Source organism: Bos taurus, chromosome 9 (genome assembly GCF_002263795.3).
Source record: "Bos taurus isolate L1 Dominette 01449 registration number 42190680 breed Hereford chromosome 9, ARS-UCD2.0, whole genome shotgun sequence".
NCBI classification, from domain to species: Eukaryota; Metazoa; Chordata; class Mammalia; order Artiodactyla; family Bovidae; genus Bos; species Bos taurus.
In genome coordinates this window covers 88,246,802-88,257,083 of record NC_037336.1, presented here as the reverse complement: position 1 = coordinate 88,257,083, position 10,282 = coordinate 88,246,802, and positions in this window count along the sequence as shown.

Below are 10,282 nucleotides of genomic sequence, written 5' to 3'. Positions count from 1 at the left end.
CAAGCGTTCTCATTTCTCTACACACTCAACAGCACGTTATTGTCTCCCTTTCCGTCTCTCTTTTTTAGTTGATAGTAGCCATCTTAGGCTTCCCAGGTGGCTCAGTGGTAAAGAATTCACCTGCAGTGCAGGAGACTCAGGTTCAGTTAGCCAGACTAATGAGTGTGAGGTGATATTTTATTGTGATTTTGATTTGCACTTCTCTGATACTAACGTTCAGAGAAGGCAATGGCACCCCACTCCAGTACTCTTGCCTGGAAAATCCCATGGGCAGAGGAGCCTGGTAGGCTGCAGTCCATGGGGTCTCAAAGAGTTGGACACGACTGATCGACTTCACTTTCACTTTTCACTTTCACGCATTGGAGAAGGAAATGGCAACCCACTCCAGTGTTCTTGCCTAGAGAATCCCAGGGACAGGGAGCCTGGTAGGCTGCCGTCTATGGGGTTGCACAGAGTCAGACATGATTGAAGTGACTTAGCAGCAGCTGCAGATACTAACGTTAACCATCTTTTCATATATTTGTTTGTCATTTACACATCACCTTTGGAAAAAATGTCTATTCAAGTCCTTTGCCTATTTTTAAATCAGATTATGTGATTTTTTGTTGTTGACTTGTGGAATCCTTTATACATTCTGGATGGTAACTCCTTATCCGATATATGATTTGCAAATGTTTTCTTCCAATTCATAAGTTGCTGTTACCCTCCACTGACTGCATTATTTGACACACCAAAGATTTTGAGTTTGATACAGTCCCATTTTTTCCAATCTTACTTTTTTTTTGGTTTTGTTTTGTTTTTGGGTACACTGCTTCATATACCGGAGAAGGCAATGGCACCCCACTCCAGTACTCTTGCCTGGAAAATCCCATGGATGGAGGAGCCTGGTAGGCTGCAGTCCATAGGGTCTCAAAGAGTTGGAAACGACTGAACGACTTCACTTTCACTTTTCACTTTCATGCATTGGAGAAGGAAATGGCACCCCACTCCAGTGTTCTTGCCTGGAGAATCCCAGGGATGGGGGAGCCTGGTGGGCTGCCGTCTATGGGGTTGCACAGAGTCGGACACGACTGAAGCGACTTAGCAGCAGCAGCAGCAGCTTCATATACAGAACTTCCTCGACCAGGGATTGAAACCATGCTCCCTGCAGTGGAAATGCAAAGTCTTAACCACTGGGCCACCACAGAAGTCCTCCAATCTCACATTTAAAGCTAGTTTCTCACCCCATGAACCCCTAGGTGCACCCATCTTCATGCCATGACTCTCAAAATGCCTCAGAATCTCCCGGAGGGCCTGTAACACCAAAGCTTGCTGAGTTCCAAACAGGGTTTTCAATCGAATAAGTCTGGATCTTGAGGATTGCCGAGTCTAGCAATTTCTCAGGTACTACTGATGCTGATGATCTGAGGACCACACCTGGAGAACTGTTTCTCTAGTCAAACTCAATCCCTTCATGTTTTTTTAGGAATTACTGTCATCCCATCACAACTTTCCTCATGCAGTTTTTCTTTCCCCAGAATATCCTTTAGGGACTTCCCTGGCCGTTCAGTGGTTAAGACTTTGCCTTCCAATGCAGAGCATTGGATTTGATCCCTGGTTGGGGAGCTAAGACAGGAAGAGAAGGGGACAACAGACGATGAGATGGTTGGATGGGATCACCAACTCGATGGACCTGAGTTTGAGCAAGCTCTGGGAGTTGGTGATGGACAGGGAGGCCCTGTGTGCTGCATTCCATGGGGTTGCAGAGTCGGACACGACTAAGCAACTGAACTCAACTGAACTGGGGAGCTAAAATCCTACGTGCCTCTGGGCCAAAAAAAGAAGAAAAAAACCTGAAACATAAAACAGAAGCAATATTGTAACAAATTCAATAAAGACTTTAAAAAATGGTCCACATCCTCTGCATCAACCTAGGGGTGGGTTGGGGAGGGAGGTTCAAAAGAGAGGGGACATATGTATACCTATGGCTGATTCATGTTGAGGTTTGACAGAAAACAGCAAAATTCTGTAAAGCAATTATCCTTCAATAAAAAATAAATTAATTTAAAAAATGATCCACATCAAAAAGTATTCTTAAAAAAAGAACACTCTATCCACACACCTCTTCTGTGAACTTTCACTGAACCTTCAAGTTGGAAGGAAATCTCTCTCCTTCTGAGTTTCTAAGTCACTTTATATTTATTTTGTTCCTTACCATCTTTTACACTTATTTGTGTACCATTCACATGCTTTACTAGCAGAACAAACTTTCTGATGTCAGTACTCATGTTTAATTTATCTTTGTATGCCCAAAGGGTGCCCAGCACAGTACTTCAGCAGTACTGGGCATGCAATGGATATTTGTTAAATGGATTAAAAAAAAAAAAAAGGAAATGCCCAGGAAATGGAAAGACAGCAACATTAAGGAAATAACAAAATTAAATTAAAAATATAGGAAAAGAGAGAGGAAATATGTAGTGGAGCAAAGTGAACTTAGGGAGGGGGAGTGGGGGAATTCTTTCCAAGAGGGAATTTTGTTTTGCCAACTAAATGGAAAATAAAAATAGACCAGGTCTTTCCAGCTGTTCTGTTTGTCTCTCTCTCTCTCTCTTTTTTTTTTTTTTTTTGCAGCTGTGCTAAACTTCTTTTTTTTTTAGGCTACAATTGCTAATCACTATGCCAGTAGGGCCCCTGTGATTCAAAACCAAAAAAGAAAAGAAAAAGATTAATGACTTTAATTCCCAAACACTTAGGAGAATTAGAGTGTTTAGGCAACGTTCTGGAGTATTGGCTAGAAATCTATATCGTATGTGCTTTCATCTCATGAAAGATCAAGTCACCTTTCCCCAAGGAGAATTAGGCGCCAGTACAGTGTAAAAAACAAGTGTTGAGGGAACCTTATAAAAATCTCAAATTAGTTCGCTCTGAATGAAATTTTCCATGTTTATAAAATGACCCTATTATAACTCTTCATTACATTTATGGTCCCATTTCTATGGCAGGTTCAATTGCATCATTTCCAATTTTTGCTTCTTGGTATGTTTTTTAGAAGAGTCTTCGTTTTTTAAAGATTTTTGGCCATGCCACACAGCTTGTGGCATCTGTTTTCCAACCAGGGATTGAACCTGGGGCCACACCAGGGAACGTGCCGAGCCCTAACCACTGGCCTGCCAGGGATGTCCCAAGATAGCCTTCATTTAAAACTCTGTGTGTGTGTGTGTGTGCTGTGCTCAGTCATGTCCAGCTGTTTGCAACCCCATGAACTGTAGCCCACCAGGCTCCCCTGTCCACGGAATTTTCCAGGCAAGAATGCTGGAGTGGGTTGCCATTTCTTCCTCCAGGGGATCTTCCTGACCCAGTAATTGAACCCACATCTCTTGTGTCTCCTGCATTGGCAGGGGGATTCTTTACCAACTGTGCCACCTGGGAAGTCCCATTTAAAACTAGCAGTGTGCAATAGGATGCTTTCTGTGCCATGCTGTGCCCTATGGATAGGCAGAAGACCCTTGAGCCTGGGGATGCAGTCTATCACAAACACCATGAGTCAAGGGAAGAAGCAAACCACAGAGAGCTCAAGGGTTTCTGCTGGAGATGTGCACTGAGCACCCTCTGGAAATTTCTGGGATCGTTTTGTCCCCATGGCAGTGGCTTACTGTGGGTCAGGGCTACTCCCCTGGGATTGTTCGGTTCAGCTGGTTTCCGTTTCTGTTTTTATTTACTTGCCGTTTGGACACTTAGGCAGATCCTATTGTGTTATCCAGTCATTTCGGTCCCCAGGTGCACTACCAGAGCATTCTAACCACTAGACGTGTTACTCTTTAATAGTACATAGGAAATTGAGAGAATCTTGAGGGCTGACCTGAAAAATTTATTAGGTTCTCACTAATGCTTCATCTTTTAAAATCATTTCTCCATGGTGTGGTTGCACCTGGAAGAACTGGAAATCAACCACTCAATTATGAGCCTAAGATTGTATGAAATTAAACATGTCCGGAAATTAATCATTTTTTTTCTTATTTCTTCCATGAGTATCTCAGGAGTCAAATCATCTCCTGCCACTAGGGGAATATTCAAGAGAAGAATTCGGAAGCTCTTTCTAAAAGACTTTACATAAGACCTTAAAACACGTTATTGCATTTATATGCAAATTTCTCTTTAAAATTTTATCTGCATATGCTGAGGGAGAAGATGAGGATGCCTAGGTGTGTGTATGTGGCAAACTGGGGGCCTGTTTTTATTCTGCTTGGTGCTTTGGGGAAATTAAGGTGTGGGTGTAAGGTTGAATGAAGTTTAATTCAAATGCTGAAAATCTTGGAGGAAATTGAATATAATATATGAACCTGTTCTATCATCAAACAAACGAATTATTTTGATATTCAACCAGGAGAGAACTAAAAGTGACCCTAAGGTGGAGATCAGTCACCCCCTTTTTCTGCAAGGACTTCCAATACGTAGTGACCATACCATGAATTAGACAGAGATGCTGAAATAAATTCTAACGAAGACACACCAGCGGTAAGGACCCCGCCTGCCAATGCACGTGGACATTAAAAAGGTGGATTTGATCCCTGGGTCAGGAAGATTCCCTGGAGGAGGGCATGGCAACCTACTCCAGGATTCTTGCCTGGAGAATCCCATGGACAGAGGCGCCTGGCAGGCTGCAGTCCGTAGGGTCACACAAAGTTGGACATGACTGAAGTGACTTAGCACATACATGCTGAAGTGCATTCTAATGGAGAGAGAGTAGAAATAAAATTGAGAAAGAAAGATGATTTTGAGTACCTTCGATTTTTTTCTTTTCCTTTAAAAAGTTACTGTATTTTACCATTTTGGAAGATGAAAGCCAGAACTACACATATAGAAGTCATCTTCCCAGTACCAACCCTTATTCTTGGGAAGTGTATCTTCCATCACATCAAACCTGTGATGTTTGTGGGAGCAGCCATGCTCTTAAGGAACCTGGCCCCCTGCCTGTAGTTTATTGAATGAAAGGTAACACCAACGATTCCCTTCCCTGGGATATTTGAAACTAATTCCAGGGTTGATCGTCAGTGTCCAAAACCAGGGCATGCTGGCTGAACGACAGCCCTGTGTGAGACTAGGGAAGATGGGGAGTCCCTCTTTGGAGGCAGAAGTTGTTAAGTGTTACTTGGGGAGCCATGTTTTTTGCGTGTAGACACAGCTAATTGTGGGGAATAGGAATGAGGCCAACAGAGGACCTAGGGATTGAAAGAGAGTCCTGAAGATGTTGAAACTTTTGGTCCCAGTTGTTCCAAGGGGCCAGCTGGATTCTTGTTCTTCCACAGCTCCATTGGTCAATCTTTCCTTGGGATCTGGGAGCAAATACATTTCAGTTGTGGCCTAAGTTAGCTCAAGTTCAGTTTTTTTCCCCTTGTAAAAAAGCGTCCTAACTGATTTAACATTAAAAATTACATTCTTACTTACACATTGCCTCTCAACCTTGTCAACAAGTATGCATAATTTTTATACAGTTGTAACTAGTGGAGCTTTATATAATTTTTATCTTGCTTTCTCTTACTTAGGGGTTCCCTGATATTAGCTCATTTGGTAAAGAATCTGCCTGCAATGCAGGAGACCCTAGTTCGATTCCTAGGTGGGAAAGATCCGCTGGAGAAGGGATAGGCTACCCACTTCAGTGTTCTTGGGCTTTCCTTATGGCTCCCCTGGTAAAGAATACAGCTGCAATGTGGGAGACCTGGGTTTGACCCCTGGGTTGGGAAGACCCCGTGGAGAAGGGAAAGGCTACTCCCTCCAGTATGTAATAGTTATGAATTTTTGATACGTTTACAATTTAATGTTATTATACTTGGTACAGTAAATATCTTAAATACATTAAATATCATTACATATTTAAATATCTTAAAATCATTAAATATCTTAATACATTTACAGTAACTAGTCAGTAAAAATATAAAGGTATCCTACTACACGGTATTCAGAGTAATCATTTTAGAAAAATTTTTTCTTGGGGTACAGTTGATTTACAATGCTGTGTTAGTTTCAGGTGTGCAACAAAGTGAATCAGTTATAAATATGCATATAGCCACTTTTTTTTATTAGTAGATTCTTTTTCCATGTAGGTCATTACAGAGTACTGAGTAGAGTGCACTCTGCTATATAGAAGGTCCTTATTAGTTATCTATTTTATACAGAGCAGTCATTAAAAAAATTTTTTTTTTTAATTGGTAGTGCTGGGTCTTCATATCGGCATATGGACTTTTTTTCTCTAGTTGCGGCATGTGGGCTTCTCTTATTGCAGAGTACCAGGTCTAGAGCACATAGGTTCAGTAGTCGAGGCTCACTGTCTTAGCTGCCCTGTGGCATGTGGAATCTCCATTCCCTGACCAGGGATGGAACCCACATCCCCTGCATTGGAAGGCAGATTCTTAAGCACTGGACCACCAGGGTAGTCCCCAGAGTAATCATTTTCATACTTAAGAAATATTACATCTGTGACAATTAAAAGTTATCCTTTCTTGAGTGTTCCTTCTGTTTCAGGTACTATATATATATTACACATATTCCTCATAGCAACAGGGAGGAATTATTGTTTCTAGTGTAGTGATATGAGAAGCGGCTCAGAGAGGCAATGTTACATGCCCCAGATCACATAGAAAGTAGTAGACTAAGTCTTGGCCCGTCCCACTGCAAAGTCATTATTTCTTTCTATGCAACATGGCATTTTACTGCCATGGTGATTAGTCTGCTTAGGCTGACATAACAAAATACCATAGACTGTGTTGCTTAAACAACAGATACAGGTTGGATCCCTGGGTTGGGAAGAGCCCCTGGAGAAGGTAATGGCAACCCACTGCAGGATTCCTGCCTGGGAAATCCCATGGACAGAGAAGCCTGGCGGGCCACAGTCCATGGGGTCGCAATAGAGTCGGACATGACTCAGCAACTAAACAACAATTATTTTCTCATGGCTCTCAAGATCAAGGTGTCAGGAGATTGGATTCCTCTGAGACCTCTGGCTTGGATGTGGCCCCATTCTCACCGGTCCTCACATGGTCTTTGCTCTGTGGACACACACCCTTGGTGTCTCTGGGTGTCTGTGCTGTGTCACTCGGTCGTGTCCGGCTCTTTGCAACTATGTGGACTGTAACCCTCTAGGCCCCTCTGTCTTTGGGATTCTCCAGGCGAGAATATTGGAGTGGGTTGCTATTCTCTTCTCCAGAGGATCTTCCTGATCCAGGGATTGAACCCAGGTCTCCTGCATTGCAGGTGGATTCTTTACTGTCTGAGCCACCAGGAAAGCCCAAGAATACTGTAGTGGATAGCCTATCTCTTCTCCAGGGGATCTTCCCAACTCAGGAATCGAACTGGGTTCTCCTGCATTACAAGTGGATTCTTTACCAGCTGTGTGTTTAATCTCCTCTTACACTAGTACCACTCAGCACCTACCCTAACTGCCTCATTTTAACTCAGTGACCTCTTCAAAATCAATATTTCCAAATACAGTCACTTTCCCAGGTACCCGGGGTTATGGCTTCTACACATGAATTTCGAAGAGACACAATTCAGCCCATAATGTGATTTACTACAGCAATTCCACCCTTGGCTGACATTTACCCTCCTGGATTTTGGATGCTTCGGATTGGGCTTGATATTTGGCTTTTAACACTTTGCTTCTGCTGACTTCAAAATCCCTGTTTTCGTCTGCAAATGCAAACAGCATGTAAACTAAAGATACGCACGTTGTGTTGCACTGTTGGACTCCATTACATGTCGTTCTGTTGGGTCCAGTGAGCCTCCTTTTATTAACACACTAAAATACTTATTGAACAGTTTGTGTGTGTTAAACATGAACATCTAGTGTAAAAATGAAGAAACACGATATTCTTGGAAAGATCAAGGTGAATCGGCCATGGATCCTGTCTGACGATTTTCATCTAGTGAAGAAAAGAAAAAAAAAAAAAAAAACCCAATAGTTATAATAAGAGGAATAAAAGTTAAAGCAAAGTGTACTTTAAGAGTTGTCGTTTAGTTGCTAAATTGCATCTGACTCTTGTGACCCCATGGACTGTAGTCTGCCAGTCTACTCTGTCCATGGGATTTCCCAGGCAAGAATACTGGAGTGGGTTGCCATTTCCTTCTCCAGGGGATCTTCCCAGACCAGAGATCGAACCCACGTTTCATACATTGCAGATGGATTCTTCACCAACGAGCCACCTGGGACTATTTCTCTGTACTTTAAGAGATATACAGATAGGGCTTCCCTGGTGACTCAGTGGTAAAGAATCCGCCTGCCAATGCAGGAGACACAGGTTCAATCCCTGAACTGGGAAGATCCCCTATACGGTGGCACAACTAAGCTCAAGCCTCAATTATTGAGGTGAAAGTCACTCAGTCATGTCTGACTCTTTGCAACCCTATAGTCTATGGCATTCTCCAGGCTGGAATACTGGAGTAGGTAGACTTTCCCTTCTCCAGGGCATCTTCCTAATCCAGGTCTCCCACGACACAGGCAGATTCTGTACCAGCAGAGCCACAAGGGAAGCTCAAGAACACTGGAGTGGGTAGCCTATCCCCTCCTCTTCAGCAGATCTTCCTGACCCAGGAATTGAACCGGGGTCTCCTGCATTGCAGGCAGATTCTTTACCAACTGAGCTATGGCTATTGAGCCTGTGCTCTACAGCCCGGGATCTGTAACTACTGAGCCTACATGACGCAACTACTGAAACCCATTCACCCTAGAATCTGTGCTCTACAAGAGAAGCCACTGCAATGAGAAGCCTGCTCACCCCAAGGAAGAGGGGCCCCTGCTCACCACAACTAGAGAAAAGCCCACACAGCCACGGAGACTCAGTGCAGCCAAAAATAAAAAATAAAATAAAATAAAAATTTTTTTTAAAAAGAGAGAGAGTTGATCAGATAAACATTGTAGAGATTCTGAGGAACAGAAGATAATTTGCAGCTGGGGAGACTGGGGAAGACTTTCAGGAGGGGATTAGCTGGGACCTGAGCCATGAGTAGTGTTTAAACCTGTGAAGAATAAGGTCATTTCAGGAGCGCAGATCAGCATCCATGCTGGGCGGGTCACACAGTCCTGGAAGGCCCAGCGTCCTCCGAAAGGAAGCACTAAATGAGGGCCCAGACGTCTCCAAACAGCAGGAGGGGAAAAGAGGTCAGCACCGTGATTTATCAACCTGAAACGTATTATTAAGCCAGAAGATGAAGTTTATTTTCCTTTCAGATAATATTACCCTGCTCACTTCCCATCCATTCCTCCATCCACTGCAATCGGACTTCTAAAGTCAACAAAACCTCCTACTTACCAAAGTCAGTGGTCCCTATTCAGTTTGCATCCCACTTACCTTTCTGAAGAATTATACTTTTCTCCTTCTTGAAACTTTCTCTGGCCCCTCATCTCCCTCCCTTCCCCGTCCACTCCCGAGTCTGCACTTCCTGGCTCTCTACCCACTACATGAGCTCTCCACCCACTACATGAGCTCTCTACGCACTACATGAGCTCTCTATCCACTACTTTTCTGAGCGTTCACTTCCTTGTTTCCACTACCGCCTATTTGCTGATGTCTTCCAAATCTCTATTTTCAGGCAGATTGCTCTTCCAAGTATTTTAAGTCTCTACCTGGATGCGTCATGAGTTTCTCAAACTCAGGAACCAGATTCACTTTCCTTTTTTAACCTGCGCTCACTGCCTACATGATTTCTACAGTCTGTGGCTTTAAATTCTCTTCATAAGCCTAATGACTTCAAAGTGTGTATCTCTAGCCAGGCTGGCTGCCCTGGATTCCAGACTCCTGCTTGCCTTCTCGGTATCTGCATTCAACTCTTTAACAGTTGCCTCTGGGACTTCCCTGGCGTTCAGTGGTTAAGGCTACATGCTTTCACTATAGGGGTCATGAGTTCGATTCCTGGTTGGGAAACTAAGATCCCACATGCCACATAGTACAGTTTAAAAAAAAAGAGAGAGAGAAGGTGTTATATGGGGGAGAAGGGTGGTCCCTTAATCCAATATGACTGGTGTTCTTATGAGAAGAGAGACACGTGAAAACACAGAGACACAGGGAGATAGCTATGTGAAGATGGAGGCAGAGATTGTAGTGATGTATCTATAAGCCAAGTAATGCCAGGATTGCTGGGCACCACCAGAAGCAGGAAGAGGCAAAATAAAAAGATGTGTCCGTAGAGCCTTCGGAGAGAGACCACGGCTCTGAAAACATTCTGATTTTGGACTTCTAACCTCCAGAACTATCAGATGACAAATTACCCTGTTTGAAACTTCCTAGTCCATGGTACTGTTATAGCAGCCCTA